The following is a 17,478-nucleotide window of genomic DNA, read 5'->3' as shown; positions in this document are numbered from 1 at the left end:
CTGATCAAAGAGTGGGACACATCCCGAACAAAACATCAGGCTATGTATAAAATATTTAGATCGCAAAAGGAAGACAGTAGAGCTAAACCGGAGCTGCAGGAAGCACGGCAGAAGGAACAAGATGACTCCCACTCAGCAACCTTCTCCTGCCTGTGGTGTGTTTGATGTGAGCTTGTGTATTCCACTAGAATAGCTCTCATTTACTGTTATGTTCCACTTTTTGGCAACTGTTTACTCTCTCACAAGCGTTAGACATCTGTCTATCCCATAAGCAGTCTTGGCCCAAATCTGACTTCTATGCTCAGTGTGATTATGTATCACAATCCCATGTGTTCTCTGTGTTCTTTCCCGTTTTTGGGTTCAGAGCTGAGCACTTTTTTAAATAGCACACTAGCATTGGAGTTTTTCAGAAGATGGGACACAAGTTATTTGCTTTTATGCACAAGGCTTGGTTTGCACATCAAAAAAGAAGGCTATTAGATGTTCTTCACAAATAAGAAGCTTATTAAAAATGTAACAGAAGGGAGCCAATGTTAGCATGTTGCATTCAGGCAATGAATGCATGATGAGATACAGTTCATTCCACACATGAAACAAACATTTCAATGTAAAGAAGAAAATGTGTAAGTCCTTGATGTTATAGGGTTCACAAGATGAATTGGTAACAACAGTTCAGTTAGCATCTCATTTAAACTTTCTTAGAGAAAGAAAAACAACATGTTTTGCTACAGAGTAACAGGGTGTCATGTAAATGAAAGTACATTGAGAAGATATGCTTAATTTAAATAATAACCCAGACATTGTAATTGAGGCTTTGGCATTAGTTTTGAGAATGAAGCTCTCATAACTCAGCAGCCCAGCAGCTAATAATACACAGCTCCCCCTAGTGGTTACAGACTATATGAGCTCTGGCTTAATGATTATCTGACACAGCGACTAAAAGGTGCCGATCCAGCTGGGTTGCCTGCTAAATAAAACATAGGCTAACCGTGCAAGATAATCTGCTGAACATGCATTGCTCTGCCAGTTAAACCATGCTGGTTATGTGTGGGCTTTACACCTGGGGTGCAATTCTACAGTCCCACTAGCCTTGATGATTCAAGTTTAGTTCGAGTAAGGGAGGGTGAGACTCAGTTTCTGAGGGTTTGACATATAAAGCAGTTTTTATAGTGTACTTTCTCCTAAAAATCTCCCACAGTGATTGCACTGGCTGTGGTAACACAAAGGTAGAATGCTGAGCTTGTAGTCAGAGGTTTGGTAAAAAAGCATTTTTTAATATTAATAAAAGTGACAAGGATGTTGACTGCATGTGTTTGACCATGAGTAGCCTTTAGCAGCTAGTAAATGCTATCTTTAGGCAAATAAATTATATACTCAGACTCCATCACTTCATTAAATTTATGTGAACATAATAGTTGTTGTGGAGTCAGCAACCCAAGAGACTGGAAAATGAATCCAATGCAGAAGTGCCAAAAAATTGCTGTTCCGTAAGTGTCCACTGGAGGCTGGCTCATAAAAAGAGTCAGTCCCCATCAGGTGTGATTTTAAAATGCCCTGCTCTACAAACAAATCAAACATGATACCTATCCTTTACAGCTGTGGGGTGAGGTGGGGTGAGATGGGGTGGGGGGTATGATTTGAATAGGTCACAACGGGTGTATGTGTCTGTGTGTGTGTGTGTGTGTGTGTGTGTGTGTGTGTGTGTGTTTTTTTGGTGTTTTTTCTTTTTCTTTTTCTTTTACTGATTATGGTGTTGGGGCTTTTTGATGAAAATATTGTACATAAACGTTGTCTTAATGTGCAGTTTATTGTACTAACTCGTACGAGAAGTCTGTGTAAACTAATGGCTCAAACCAAACAACAACGAAATTGGGATGACCAAAATCATAACCTCTAGGCTCAAAAATGTGGGCTCTGTTCATTACACATTGGTTGGATTGACCTCACATTTTTTGTAAACAAGAGACAATTTATTTTTAAGACGACTATTGTTCCCCAATATGTGACCCCCTCCACAGACAATGTAAAATAACACACCCAGCTGCTTTTTCTGAGAAAAATATGATCAACACTTCAAGAAAACACAGCGTCAAATAGTATATTATTCTATAAATGTTTATTTTCAAGATATTGTTAAAGATTCACATATCCATTTTTACAGTTCTCTTGTTTATGTGCAGTCATTATGTGCACTAAGCAGTTTGACAGCACAAATGAGACTAATTTAAGAAGCACTTCTATAAACTGATGCCTCATTCAGGCACTGTTGGAGGAAAATCGTCTCTGGGAAAGTGATGCCCTGCTGAGTTTTGGGGGGAAAAGAACAGCTGCTTGGTAGAAATCCATTGTTGCAGTGTGTTTGGTTTAACCACAGAAATATGCCCATTCTGCAGCAGTGGAACAACAACACTCTGTTTGTGCAGCTTGTTTAGGCTTTTGTTTGTTCCAAGGAAGTCCTCTGCATCAGTCTGACGCATCAGATTCTGATAAGATCTGTCACAAGGATTATTATCACATTGTTGATGGAGGTGGAGTCAAACAGGTGCCTGTGCTGTAATTTTCCAAGGGGCCATGTGATGTAGGTACACTCTTTGAGAGGCTGATACTGAAATGACTTTTACAGCCGGCTTAGCATTAAAGCTGCTCTCCCAAGTGACCTCTCAAGGTCAAACTGCTCGAACACAGAATGAAAAATATGGCAGAAGATTTACTCATCAGTATTACAAATGTGTCCACAGTAAGCTAAACTGGGGACAGTTACTGTATCTACAAATTCATCCAGGATGTCATTATTTGTCATATGTCATACTTGTTGGCTTCGTCAGGGCACTCTGCTGCTAAAAGATCATCATAGAAGCTGTGCTGCTTATAAGTTTAGCAGCCAGGCTAAAGATGGCACAGTCATTAAAAGGATCCTGCAGTTCTGCTGCTGTGTGGCTGAATTCAGCAATGCAAACAGATTCTGAGCCTGACTTTGAGCCAACTCTGTAAAGTTGGAGGTTCTTAGTCAAAAGGTTAGCACCTTCCTCGGAGTACAGATGCTACAGAAAGCCTTGGAGCTGATAATTAAAAGTGCATCCAACTGAGGAGAAAAAGTCGACAGTTATTAAGGTGAGAGGTTCAGCCTTTTTGAAAACTCACGCAGGGACTGAGACCTGGACATTGCGGGAGCCCCATTACAGAGGAGGTTAGTTATGAGCCACGAGAGCACACTATACAGTCCAAGTTCATTAAATCACTGAGTCCCTCTCATTAATTTTACAGCGCTAAACTCCGAATGTAATTTACTGAAATGTCAAACCGAAGTGCCAGGTGTGACTACAACTCACTCATACATACTATGCCGTATTTACAAAAAAAATGCACATTGTTCATACTGTTCATTCTTTGACACATTAATGTATAAACTCTAATAAACTTTTATTTAGTTCCAAAGACAATAAGGCTCAGTTGGCTTGTAATTCAGTTCAGTCAAGTAATAAATGAATATACCAAACAGTTTTGATTTCACAACATTGCATCTTGTTAAAAATAGGCCCATAAATGTAGCTTTCATTATGTGAGACAATTGAAGTGTCTACTAAAGACAGAAGGCCATTTTGCACTTTAATGGAATTATTTTCTCTCTTGACTACACATAAAGTTCTGTAATAAAATAGGAGCTCACTTAACCGGCAGTCATAATATTTTCATGCAAACAGATCTAACACAGGACACTTATTTGTGGATGTTATTTACTAGTAGTTGTTCCAGAATGCATTTATAGTCGTGTTTGAGATTTCTTTTGATATGAAAAACTGCTCCTGCCAGAAAGGCCAGATTTTGGACAAAAAAAAAAAAGCATTATGGGGTTTAAAAAGTAGCTTTCCGCTTGCGAGGAAAAAAACTGTCGTGGTTGACGTACAATGTTTGTATTCTGCTGTGAGTGAGGTCATGCCAGGAAACAAGGCGAGGATGTGTGACTTTCCCTGGCGATACAAAGTGGCCCCTGTATGTTGTGGTGTAGCTGATAATGAGCATGGATGTGTGTGTTGTGTGTGCTGAGCTAATTCTGGAAAATGCAACCAACGCCCTTTCTCATAAAACAGTTGCCCCAAGACAGAAAAGTTTGTGTCACAAAAGTTACCACAAGATTAGCTCTAGCTTAAGCCTCTGACATCATGCCAAGTAGAAGATAAAGATGAAGCACTCTTTTTTTCCCCTTGTATTTCTTTTGATTTGTGCAAAACTATTTTCTGGCTCTAAGTATTTATGACGTTGGTGGTGAACCCAGAAGATAATTCATGCTAGTGCTTATCTGGAAAAATATTGATAGTTTGTGTCTTAATCTGTTCTCTTGCATCAACGCAGTGACAGTTAATTTATTGTCTTTATGTAAAAATGAATGAGTTGGCCGTGCATAGCAACAGCCTCCATTCAGGCAGGATAATTGAATAAAGTGAGCCAGTCATCACTCTTGTCCTTTGCATTTTATTTGAGCCAAACAGTGTCAGCTGGGCTCAAAACTCATTAGCCTGTGTGCTTTGCACCACTGACATTATCTGTGTGAGATCCTCCCTTTTGTCATATTAAAAATTGATTCACGATGGGCTAGAAAACAAAGCAATTTTAATTTGATCAAGATGGATGAGGTGTTGATGGAATATTTAATGTTGTTTGTCAAGTAGTTAGTGGGTTAGAGACCAGAAAGTGATCCCCTCTAGCATCTAGACGTAACAGAAAGTCGTTAGAAAAAAATGAAAGACAGCTAATGTCTGTTTGCTAGCCAACAGTAAAGGACTGTGGTTGTACTAGGCGGATCCCATTGACCAACTCCAGGAAACTGTGGTTGTGAGTCGGGGAAAAGAACTCTTTAGTTTTGAGCTACGAGTCAGCTGGCTTTCCTTAATTAACATATGATAGAACTTTATATATACATCATTACACTCATTCAAATATTGGCAGTCTTGGGTAGGAGTCATTTTGAAGTTTCTCTCTTGAGTTAAACTTAACTGTGCTCACTTCTTTGCCTGATAAAAGTGTAGAAATGCCAGCAGCATAAGAGTTCGAGAGATATTCATAAACAAGTTTTTGAAATGACATGGCAGCAAAAAGCAGTTTAAGGTCAGAAATGATTTTTATTCAAGGTTTGTTGATGCTCAACACATGGTTGGCTTTGTTTTCTCACAATTATCACGGGCTTATTAGGGGAAAATAATTCATTTGAGAGTTTTGCTGTTAAACCAGTGCCTCTGACAGACTGCTATTAAAGTTAGGGAATATTTATCACCTCATATATCATCATCACTTGAGTGCTGGGGCACCGGTGGCCTTGTGGGTAGTTTGTGCACCCCATGTATAGAGGCTGTATTCATGTAGCATGCGGCCTGGTTTTAAGTCTCAGCTGTGGCTTCTTTCCTGAATGTCATTCCCCACTCTCTCTCTCACTGATTTTCCACTGTCCTGTGTATCTGATAAAGTTATTAAAAGCCCCAAAATAAAAAGTCTAAACCTTGTATTACCTCTGAGACTTTAACAATCCCTTCAGTTTTTTATACTTGTTCACTGGTTGATGTCCACCTTGTTTCCAAGTCCCATGCAGTATTTGTCGACTAAGTGAGAGCAACCTCACAGGTCACATCTATGCATTAAAATGCTGACCCTGGATTTCACTGCCACACCTGTTTCCATTCAGGAAATCTCAAAGCATTTCAAAGCGCAGTCACTGTTCTGGTTCTTTGCAGATGTAATTTGTATGCAAGGCTCCTAATTTTTGGGGTTAACGCTCAACCATACGGTCAGGGTCTTTAAACATTGACCGAAAGACTGAGATTTAACAAGCTGACACGACAAGCTGAGTGACTTCAGAGCTCAGAGAGTTTAACCACTGCTCCTTCCTTGAAAGAAGTTAGTTTAGGTGGTTTGGGTTTCGGATAAAGACCCCTCCTGGGAAGTCTTTGGAAGTTTTCTTGGCACGTCCAACTGCTAAGAGATCCCAAAGCATTACTCGAACATGCCTAAGGAATTATATATCTCATCTGATTTAAGAAAGTTTAAGAATCCCCCAGGAGGAGCTGCAAGATGTTTTTGGGAAGAGAAATGTCTGGTCTACTCTCCTAATCTGCTGACATTGCAAGAAATGTCTGAATGGATGAAAATCACCATGATCATTTTCATAATCATTTTCCTCCCGTTGCAGAACCAAGCAGTTTAGCTTTTGTCCAGTTCTGACATTGCTGTGGGGGCAATTTCAATCCAATTCTTTCCAACATACTAACTCCTGACTCCTGAAGTTTCAACATGACTATTTTCCAGCAGTTTGGGAACATGCTGAGAGATCTAAATATATGTATTTATATGTATTTATTCAACAAACTGGCATCTCAGTCATCATTGTCTCAAGATGGGCTTTCATTTTAATGCATTGAAGGAGGTAAAGGGGTGTTTCTCAAATCAGTAAATAAGTATCCCTCTAACAAGTTTAATAAAGCAGAACCTTCCATTGTCTTCAAATGGCTAGTTATGAAATGTTTTCATCATACACTGCTTAGAAATGCAAGTTTTAACAGTCAAAGTATTTAATTAAAGTGTCAGGTGTTTCGATTTTGATTTGAACTTGAACTTTAAAGGTCTTTTGATGCAGTTATGTTAAAATTTAAAATGAAGAAAAAAAATGCAATACCAAAAATCACAAGGTACTGTGTACAGAAACATATAGTATGTGTCTTATCCATGTCTGTGCAATGGCTTCAAGTTATTAGAAAATTAGCTTGTTGATTTATTTTCTTTGTACATATGCTTATAGATATTAAAGCTCAACTAGACCATGCTCAGCATTATTTAGCAGTAGCAGATGGTTAATGCATGCTGGTATTAACACTAATCCCAAGTAACATAGTCTGATACTAACATCGAGTGTAAGAAACAAATTGTGCTTTTATGCAGAGCCACTGATTATTTATCATAAAGACTTCTTGAGTGTAGACCTCTTGAAACTTTAGATTTTTAATACCAATGAATATAGAGCTTATTGGAAATGGTAGTAGATTTACTACTTTCTCAATAACTCTGGAATGAGTTTGAGGCTTGTCTTTCTTACAACCTTACTACTCAAGGTTATTAGCTTTCTATTGAGCAGTTACTTACTACAAAATGTATTTAAAGTCAATTTGAGATTTACATTTCTTTCTCTCTCTCTTTCTTTCTCTGTTGACTTGGAATTCTCAGATGCTGTAAAGTTGCTTCCCCTCTTTCCCCTCTTTCCCCTCTTTGTAATCCATTGACAGATCTGTTTTCCACTCATAATTTTTCTTTGTTATTGGACGGCTATAACAGTAAATGATGTCCAATTGATGCACATCAGTGATTTAGAGACAATGATGCTGGATGACAAAGGTGGAGAGATTGGCAACAAGCAAGCTGCTGAGTTCACAATTAACCGTGGTTTTGTTAGCACATGGAGTTTATATCCAAAGTAATGAGCTGTATTGGAAATTAAACAATGTTTTCTGAGTGATTTATACCCATAGTTCATTATCAGTGTGCAGCAAATAGACCCTAATTAAAAAGATGTGAATTAAGTGATCACTCAATTGTGCTCAGCTTGGCTTCTCATCATTTTAGTGACACAGGTACAGTGAAATCAGGTCAGAACTCTGCATTCAATTCAGATTGCTGTGAATCAGGAAATACATTCTACACAAGCAGGAACATTTTGATGTACCTCACAATTGTTATAACTTTTCCTCTTTTGTTATGTACTTCATTCAGGTCATTTAGTTGGTTTTATAAAAATAAAAAAAAGGCTTTAACAGAAAACAAGTAATTTACTAATAAATACTGATATATCTATACTTCTTCACCAGCATCAAAAAGCCCAAGTGTGGCAAAACGCTCTAAGTTGTTGCTGCTAACTACAAACCCACATTCTCCAGGGATTGATTTGTTACAGTCTGGAGGTATTCTCTGTATGTCTGCTCGACACAAGTGTTCCTCTCTGTCAGTTGTTGATGACTCATTTCAATCCCTGGTGAACCAGTTGGGAACAATAGTTTATTAGGAACCAAATGATATGTTCTGTTTTCTCAAATGATTTCACTTTGACAAAAATGTACCTGGCTGGCCCTCGAGTAAACAATGCACTGATTGTCCATAATGGAGCTTCTTCTGTCTGCCTCCTTTTCCCTCTGTTTGGCTTTCTTCTGTTGTTCCACCGAAGCCTCTCTGCGGCATGATGTCACTTGAAATGCTGTTATTCCTGATACAAAATCTGAGCAATTTTATAAAACATTGAAGGATTTACCTTGAGTTTTCTGAAAATGGTGTTTTGAAGGATTCTTCTCAACTGATGGCTGAATTGATTGTTATGATGAAATATTGGTTTCTTCTCTTTTTCTTTTTTTTAGTTATGGTGACTCATGTTGGTTTCAGAAGTCTAAACTATGTTCACCATTTTTAAATATACATGAGCAGGTTGTTATATTGATCCCAGAATAATCAAATTGACTGCTAAATGGGCGCAAGGATCCAAAAACAGAAAAGTCAATAAGTCAACCAAAACTATAACATAAATACAAATGTAAATAAAAAGAATGTGAGGACATGTATGGCTGTGTCTATAAGATCACTCTTTAACTTAAATTAAATACAATCATTAGTGGAAAGTGACAGGGCTACAGGTGTGTTTGTACGTTTACAAGGACAGTCCAATTGGGGCAAGAGGGCATGCAGTTTACTGTATGCACACACACACACACACACACACACACACACACACACACACACACACACACACACACACACACACACACACACACACACACACACACACACACACACACACACACACACACACACACACACACACACACACACACAAACTTGAATTATTTACTATCCATGTCTCCAAAAATGAAATATGCTTAATCTATTCAAGTTCCAGAGTGTTTTAGCTGTTTATGAAACAGCATGAAATTAATACTGACATCTCTTTATGACATACAAAAGCAAAAGCGTCTTCTGATGAAGAGTTATTCATGCAAACCCCAACTCAGGACTGTATATTATTACACCAAGTTAGTGAGCGTTTGTGAGTATATGACACATTTTTCCGTTCAACTAGTGAATCTGTCCCTTATTGTTGCTAATCATTGCCCCCATCCGCAGCCTACTGTGAAATAATGGTCTGTTTATATTCAAACATGGGGCTTCATGGTAAGCTGACTTGTTTTCTCATTATCACCCCCTTCCCTTTCAATTTGGGTTCATTATGACTTGTCTGGATTTTAACATTTTTTCTCCTTTTGCTCTCATTTGTCCCTTTCCTACTTCTCTCTCTCTCTCTCAACCTCTCTCTCTCTCTTTCTCTCTCTGTCTGTCTCTCTCCTCATCTCTCTAGGTCACGCTCGCTCCGTCTCGCTCACCAGCCTGTTGTCGTCCATAGTGGTGCCAGCTCAGTGCTTACTAGGCTGCCTCCAAGCCCACAGGTAAGTCCCCTCCCCCTCCTCTCCTCTTCTCCCTCCCCTTCCTCCACTTCATGCTCTATTTTTAACTCCACTCTGCAGGATCCTGATTCTCCCACTATAACCCCATCTCACATCTCTGTCAGCACCTCTCTGCCAAGTGGGAGACCGTTGACCAAAAAGTTTTTAATAATTTATAACTAAGCTAGCTTTTCTTTTATGTTTTGGCCGAAAAAAAGCATTCTCTCTATAAGAGGATGCCGATGTGAGATCTTCATTTCCAAAACAGCATCAGATGCCCTTTTAGGTTGTGATCCTTTTTTTCTACATGACACTCGACATCACCTCAGCTCCACACTCAACAGTTGTAGATGTGAGCAAAGTGTTGAATCAGAGAACGCAAGATTTCCATCTGAAAAGTGGTCAATGAATGGTGAAATACACATTCCTATCATATTCAAACCATATTAGCTGTCAAAAATTCATATGCATTGTTAGATTGGATGTCCATATATTCGTAAAACTATGAATGTAATGCTAACTAACAGCTCTGTAGTGTTGGCTAGATATGTTTATGATGGCCATTAACTGCCTCCATTGTCACCTGCAGCTGATAATATTTGGCTCATGTGAAGCCGCACAGCCATCTCAGCCCCTCCACTGAGCAGAGACATAATGCACTTGTTGGATTGCATGGCTGAGGTCCACTGCCACGTCAGCCTCTTGGCTTTTAAGACTGCTTTTCCAAGTGTATATCCTTCTGACTGGGGCTTGAATAACTTAACCTCCTCTGGTGGATGAGCACTATGGCTCTTAAAAGCTCCCTGTATTTGTGCGGAAAGATAACATTGACATACAGGCTGCATGTGCACTTCAATTTGCACTCCTTTAACGTTAAAGAATAGTTTATAATGGAATGAATTGTTAGCATACCCTAATAGCAAGACTTTTCCTTGCACAGTTCATTTCGAGAAAGAAAATATTCCATTTTCCAAAAGTGGGTCAAAAGATTTTTATTGCAGAGACTCACTTTATTCCCCAGGCAGACACATTGTCTCATTAGTATGGTGCAGCTTACAGATGCAGCCTTATGAGTTTTTCAGGTGGTACGAGCTTTATTGACTTGTGTCTCATCCCATTAGAGGGGATCTTTAATAGACGTAATGTTAGTTCATTCATTCAACATTGATTCTAAGTGGTATGCTTTCTATTGAGCAGTTGTCTCCCTAAGGCTTGACAGGCTTAATGGAGGGCTTCAGATCCCCCCCAAAAAAAACACATCTATTTTTCTTATGAACAAGAGGTTTGGTTCCCATAGTTACAATGTTTGTCTTTGATGGGTTGCATTTACTTCTAATATGAACTTGATCAAGGTTGTTTTTGATACAAAGACAAGGGAGGAGGGACGGAGAGAAAAGAGAGGCTAGATTGAGGCTCATTTGAATGCCATTGAAATTGGGCTTGTGCTTTTGGCAAGCATTGTTGTTTTTTAATGATGGCCTCTCAGGGAAAGATTACACTTTAAATACATGCTGACTTAGAAGATGCATTTCCATTAGTCTTTTCTTTTTTTTTTGTGTCTCATACAGACAATTGAGAGGGCTGGCTGTGACTAAGATAAACAACATTTTGTCAGCCTTAAACACACCTTCTGCCTTGATAATGATCCTCATCTGTGTACCCAGACGTGGCATTTTTGACTCACAATCAGCCCTGCAGCATTTCTTCCTTATTTTCCCATGCAGAACCCTCGTAGATATACATAAAGCTGTGAGAGAATCCATTTGTCAAACCCGCAGTCCTTCACGGCTATAGACAGGGCCTGTCGATGGGAGGCTTTTGAGTTATTACGAGCCTTACCAAAAGTAGCATGTGGCCTGTTTTTAGAGCGGGTTTAACACACAAAAGCACTCAGAAATACAGACACACATTAACTTTCTTCCCTCACTGCTGGCCTCCTGTCGAGGCCCATCATACACTCTTCAAGTGCTCAGTCTTTGCCTGTCAAGGAAACGCACTCGGCAGCAGATGCAATAGGCCAAGTGGCCTGCTGAGATCAAGTACACAGTAATACTGCCAAAGTTGTGATGTTCTAAGCAGCATGGAGTCTCGCCTTTGATGAATGAAAGGCTATCATTTTCTTGCTTTTGCATATTGTTTAAAGTCCTTTCACATTCAACTCCTGCTCGGTTGGAACTTTTCATGCATGTAACCAGAAATCTCTTCGTAGAATGTTTTAGCATGTAAACCTCTATTTTTTTTTTTTGCCTTGTTGTGTTGCAACGTTTATATAAGAACAGCAGAAATTCCACTTTAAGGAAGAATTAGGCAAATTTTTCTCTGATTTTTCTGTTGGACATATTTTAGGTGAAAGCAGGAGCCCCATGTATCTGTATCAGCAGGAGCTTTGTAAATTGGCTCTACTTCATGAGCCACAAGAGTCTCTCCGTCTCTCATCTTCTGCTCCACTTCTGCTTCCCACTCCTCTGCTCTCCAGCTTTTCCTCCGTCTGATCTCTGTCTCCCACTCATCTTCATTTACTCCCTCTTTTTGGGGGGCTGGGGTGGCAAAAGCATAAATAGATTATTAATACTAGGGGCCTTTTTTTTTGCTCATTTTCCTTTCCCCTGCTCATTGCAATTTTATTACCCTTCCTCTTGTCTTGTCTCATCCCGCCTCCCTCCCTCCTCTGGTGGATGCTTATGACAGCAGAGCCATCCTGCAGTCTGCCTTGGCCAGGTAGAGCATGAGATGAAAGGTTTGCAGCCAGAGTTCTCTTTCAAAGATGCCTTCTGCTGCATCCCTTCTCTCTGTGGGCACTCGCTTGTCCCTGCCAGGCAGATGGAGAGAAGAAGGGCAAAGGAAGGAGAGAAGGAGGGTAGTGAATAGAGAACAGAGATTGAGATTTTGAGGTCTTGCTCCAGATCTGGAAGTTGCACCTGGTATTTTGCAGAGGATAGACACTCTTAATATCCAGGTGAGTGCATCCAGGGGAAGTGCTGTGCCCATGCTTTCACTTTGCTCCCAGTTTGAAGCTCCTCTCATACATCTTAACTCGTTCTTGAGGCCGCCAAGGGACATGAAGAGGTTTTTGAAAGGCTTTCTGACACGTTTCCAAAACATGTCCGGAAGGTCTGAACTCAGACCAGGAGACAACAGCTGTTGCCTTCAACACAATCCAGTTAACTCCTTCAGTTCCTTCAGGTGGATTTGAAATGGCTTTTCAAGTTTCATTGCCTAATGAAAACAAGATTCATATCATTGTATATCATAAGTCTAGATTTGTTTCATCAATTTGCAAATATAGTCGCAATTTTCTCTCTTTTTTTTTTTTTTTTTGAAGATTTATTTTTCGGCTTTTTTGTGCCTTTTAATGGAGAGACAGGACAGTGGATAGTGTCAGAAAGCAGGGAGAGAGAGTAGGGAATGACATGTGGGTAAGGAGCCACAGGTGGGATTCGAACCTGGGCCGCCCGCTTGGAGGAGCAAAGCCTGTATACATAGGGTGTATGGAGGCAAAGATAGAGTTCAAAAAGCAGATTATTTCTGACTTCGTTAAAGAGAAGTCTGATTATAGAAAAAAAAATTGTAATTTATTTCAAGGATAGCCCCTTGAGATGCATCATCTCATTTTCAAGGGGGTCCTTATGTTCTACCAAGATTTGGTGGAGTTGCTGTTGGATAATCATAGAGTTTTGTTTTTGGATACATTTTTTAATTTGATTTTTTTTAAAACATATAACTGGGACGAGGTGAGATCCTACGAGAAATGATATTTGCTTTCCACACAGGAAATATATCCTGCCAACGCTCCTCTATATTGCAGAGCTCCAGATTTAGCATTTCATTCGCCTTAAAATAGTCTGCTGCCTCAGCCTCTAAACTGTTATACAAGCTGTTACTAGACCAAATCAAAACACAGCAAGTCCAAACAGACGTTTAGTATCTGCTGTCACAAAATTCATTGCTTTGGAATATTTGAAAACTTTTAAGTGTGCAAGAGATATTTCATTTGTTAGACTACAAACATTTTTCTTTTAAATAACCATCCTTGGTCGCATTCTCCTCTGTGATTTGGAAGGAGGAGAATCTGGCTCTGTGGTATACTGACATAAATCTCATCAGAAGACAAGCTAGATAATGCACTGTAGGTCTGTGAGTGGAGAGATTTAGCCTCTGGATGCTGCAATGACAGGAGCTACTGAGGGGAGGCAGGGCGGGAAGGGCGGGCAGTAAAACAACTGACAGTCGGTCATTACCAAAGACGCAGGTGGGCAAAAAATCAATCACGCCGAGACGGGCCTGGACTCTGACAGATGCCTGACGTGTGCCTGATGAAGAGCTCTGCTGTTTCTCTGAGTGATGAGGAGGAGGAGAGGGGAGAGGAACGGGGAAAAGAGGGAAAGAGGAGAGAGGGAATCAGAGATGAACTGGACGATAGGAGGAAGATCTGCAGAGGAGGGAGAGATGGAAAGACATTAATGAACTCCTGAATCAGGGCATCAGCAGGAAAAGAGCAAAGGGGCTGAGCTACTGTATGTTAATGCATAGATATGAGAAAAAAAGTGAGTCAGTGGTCAGCATTTTATAGAGTAAAAGACAAGCAAGGGCAGGAGAACAAGGCTCCAGACTTTTTTGGCAACACCCAAAGCCAGGCTGTCACTGGACGTAGCTACATTCAGCTTAACAGCACTTTAACAAGACGGCATGCAGGTTTTAGAGCGGCCCGAGTCTGTGTTTTGACAACACCTTTATAGGCTATTTCATGGTCTCTGCTCAGACTGTATGAGGAAATATCCCAAGTGTGAAATTCCACTGCTTTATTGGCCTGCACCCAATAACTGGGAGCAGTTTATTTAATTTTTTAGTAAATTTTCTCCTCATTTAAAAAAAAAAAAAAAAGATATCAAGGTACATTTTCTACGCCGGGGTAATGTCTGGGTTTGAAATGTGCTTTCAAAGGTCAGCCAAAGTCCAATGAGATTCTTTTAAACAAGCTCTGCTGCTGTAACAGTTTGAAGTGAATAGACGGGGATCAAAAGGACTCTATTGTAACACACATCTTTGTCTGCAAAACATGACCTCTATTAGCCAGACCTTGTCAAATATTAAGAGAAGTCTTGATTTCCAGAGGGAGTTCTCATGGAGCTCCAGCCCAAATCAGTCCGGTTGCAATTGGCTGGATGTAAATGGCCATAAATGACATAAAATCTAACAAACTTAAGAAAGGCTGAGGTGAGCCATGCCATGGTATATCGTTGATCTATCTGTTATTAAGTGCTACCGTCTTTTACTTTTAAAGTTTGAAACTATAAAGTGTTATCAGTCGCTCTGCTCATCATCCTCAACAGTGTCATAAAGCGTCGTTGAACCCTTTCTTTTTTGCGGTGCAATATAACTGAATATCTAAGGGGTTAACATGTTTAGGGAAACTTATCACTGCATCAATTTGAGTTGGAAAATTGTATAGGAAGTGCCAGGGGAATACATGGGTTTAAAATATTGTTTAGTCAGTCAGGGAACAGAAGGAACCAAAATAAACATACTTTAGCCTCGCTACTTGTACACATGGTACTTGTGCATTTAAACAACATTCTACCAACAGGCTTTTGGCCTCATTTGGCTCGTCGAGACAGATTGGCAGTTCATTTGCAGAATAATTGTTTTTGACAGTCTTTGTTCATCCTCACACTATCTACCAAGGAGCCCCAGGTCATTTAACCTTAACTTCCTTTAACATTCCCTCCATTCTAGGTAAATAGGGTCGCATCTGTACAAAAGCTAAATGTTCAGCTCGCCTTTGAAATTATTATCGGCTTTTCACACAAGATGAACTCACATTCAGCGTCATGTGTGTGTCAGAAGAAAACCCAGAATTGACTGCCTTGTCTTTAAAAAAACATGAGGTCATTTGCTTCTGAACCAAGAATTATGAAATTACAGAAAGTGAGCAGGGCATGCAATCAGTGAAGGGTATGAATAATGAATGTAGAGAGAGATTATGAGGGTTTTCAGTTGCTCATCCTTTGGGTCTTAAGCACGCATAAATCATCATTTAACTACCACCACTACTGTATCGTACAGTTAATGCTTTCTTACCTGCAGTTCTCTTCCTACTGGATGAAATATGAAAATTCCACTAAATTCACTTTGACATGCTAATCCAGCTGACAGTGTGTAATTCTTGGCTCAAGCCGTGTAGTAAAGTAAAGGTGATAATGGTTTACATAAACTGATAAGTTGATAACTTTTGTGGGGGCAAATGAGGGAGATAAATACTTTGAGCTTTGAGTGAGTTTTACAATGTTTGAGAGACAACAGACAGATTTTCCATCTTTGGATGTGACCCTGAACGAACCAGTTACAACCGTTGGATTACTTTTTCACGTTAAACCTCAATGTTGAAAATATTCCTGCACATATTTTTATTAGAAATAAATGAAATATTCAACATGTAACAGCACACACGTGAATATCATCTGTATAATAATATAATATATATCTGTGTGCAAAACACTTTTGAACTCCTGCACAAATATGTTTTAGATTTTTACACGTTTTTACACATTTAGATATGTACATGCACAACACAACTCGGCTTTGAAATTATTTGTGAACATCACTTTAAATTCTTTCTGAGACTTATGTGCACCGATAAAGTTGACCTCTTTCATGGAGTCAAAGTGTTGTTTCAGAGAAATCCCTTTGAGCATCTTAACAGGACTTTATTTTGATCTTAAATTTTAAAATATGCATTTATTGGTACAATCTTGGACATTGTTTCTCAAAAATCTGTTTTGCTCCATACATGCTAACAACACAGTACATGTCCTTACTGTAGTCTTACATTCAAAGTTGTTATGTAAGAGGTATTATAATTATTTATTCAATAATGTATACAAGACATAAGCTGTCTATTCAAATGCTGTGGATACTTTTTCCCTCTGCTTATTGTGAACGAATGCTGCAAAGCTCGTAGAATAAAATACACTGAAAAGTCTTTATTGTTTTTTAATCCTGCTCCATACAACTCTTAATCTCTCATTAATTCTGCTCTATAGGGCACTCATTCTATCTTTTGATGCATCTTGTGAATCCTACTATCTCTCCCTCCTACTTACTTGTTTGTCCTCTTCCTCTTTTCTATTAATTAAGATCAGAAGCCCATCAGGACGAGGGATTAATACACTAGGCCTGTGCATGTTTACACTTTCTGCTTTACACTGAGCTCTTTCTGTCTTTCTCTCTGCCTGACCCATATTTTGTAGATATGCCTCCTCCGTCTTTTTGCTTATTCTGTCTCCCGTCCTCCTCTCAGGCTCACTATCTTTCCTACTTCTGTCGGCTGCTTTTTGCTTCAGTGGCTGTGTGGATATTTACACGCTTTGTTCACAATCCATCAGTAATGTTATCCACTCTACACCAACAAGGTTTTAATTCCAACACTGCACTGTCAGATATGATTGTGTCAGCTCAGCTGATGGTCTCATACATAATCCGTCAATCTCATTGCTTTTTATTGTTCTGCGTTTGACTGCAGTTGTAATGCATTGTGTGTTATGTAATAAACATTCACTTGGGAATGTTTTGTGTGTCCTCCTCTTCCTGTCATTTTCCACTGAAACTGTCCCCGGAGCAGCTTGTCTTTGTGTCAGTTGATAGCCTGAGAACCAGAGAACCCCTCAAGTTTACAAAGACACACTAATCACACGGGGAGAAAATTATGTTAATGTTACAACTAATACAATGTGCAAGATGCCAGGCTGAAACAGCCAATCCTGCAGAGCAGAAGGTCATTGCAACAGGGGGAAATGAAATAAGTGCTTATAGCAGGACTGTTGTATTGATCCGCTGTGATAGAGATAAGAAGAATGAGTTTACACATGCCAGTAACCCTGAATGAATTATTTGGTACCCATGGGATGTGATATCAGGTACTTAATTTGTAATAACTTGCCATATCTGTTTTATTTACAAATGCTAAGTAATGCGCACAGAGAAACTTTGAAACCTGCTATGACTCTCAAACTTGACAGGG

At 39.4% G+C, this 17,478-nt stretch overlaps 1 protein-coding gene across 1 annotated transcript in view; it reads left to right on the top strand.

Moving 5' to 3' along the window:
* Positions 1 to 17,478, top strand: part of mid2 (midline 2) — a 131,060-nt gene that overhangs the window by 21,159 nt on the left and 92,423 nt on the right. The window contains exon 2 of the mRNA XM_065959088.1: positions 9,377 to 9,464. The gene's annotated coding sequence lies outside the window, so the exon portion shown is untranslated. The remainder of the gene's footprint in view (positions 1 to 9,376; positions 9,465 to 17,478) is intronic.

The sequence above is a fragment of the Labrus bergylta genome, chromosome 9, assembly GCF_963930695.1.
Source record: "Labrus bergylta chromosome 9, fLabBer1.1, whole genome shotgun sequence".
NCBI lineage: Eukaryota > Metazoa > Chordata > Actinopteri > Labriformes > Labridae > Labrus > Labrus bergylta.
Note: the sequence above shows the minus strand (reverse complement) of the source record. Positions and strands in the feature narration are given on the sequence as shown.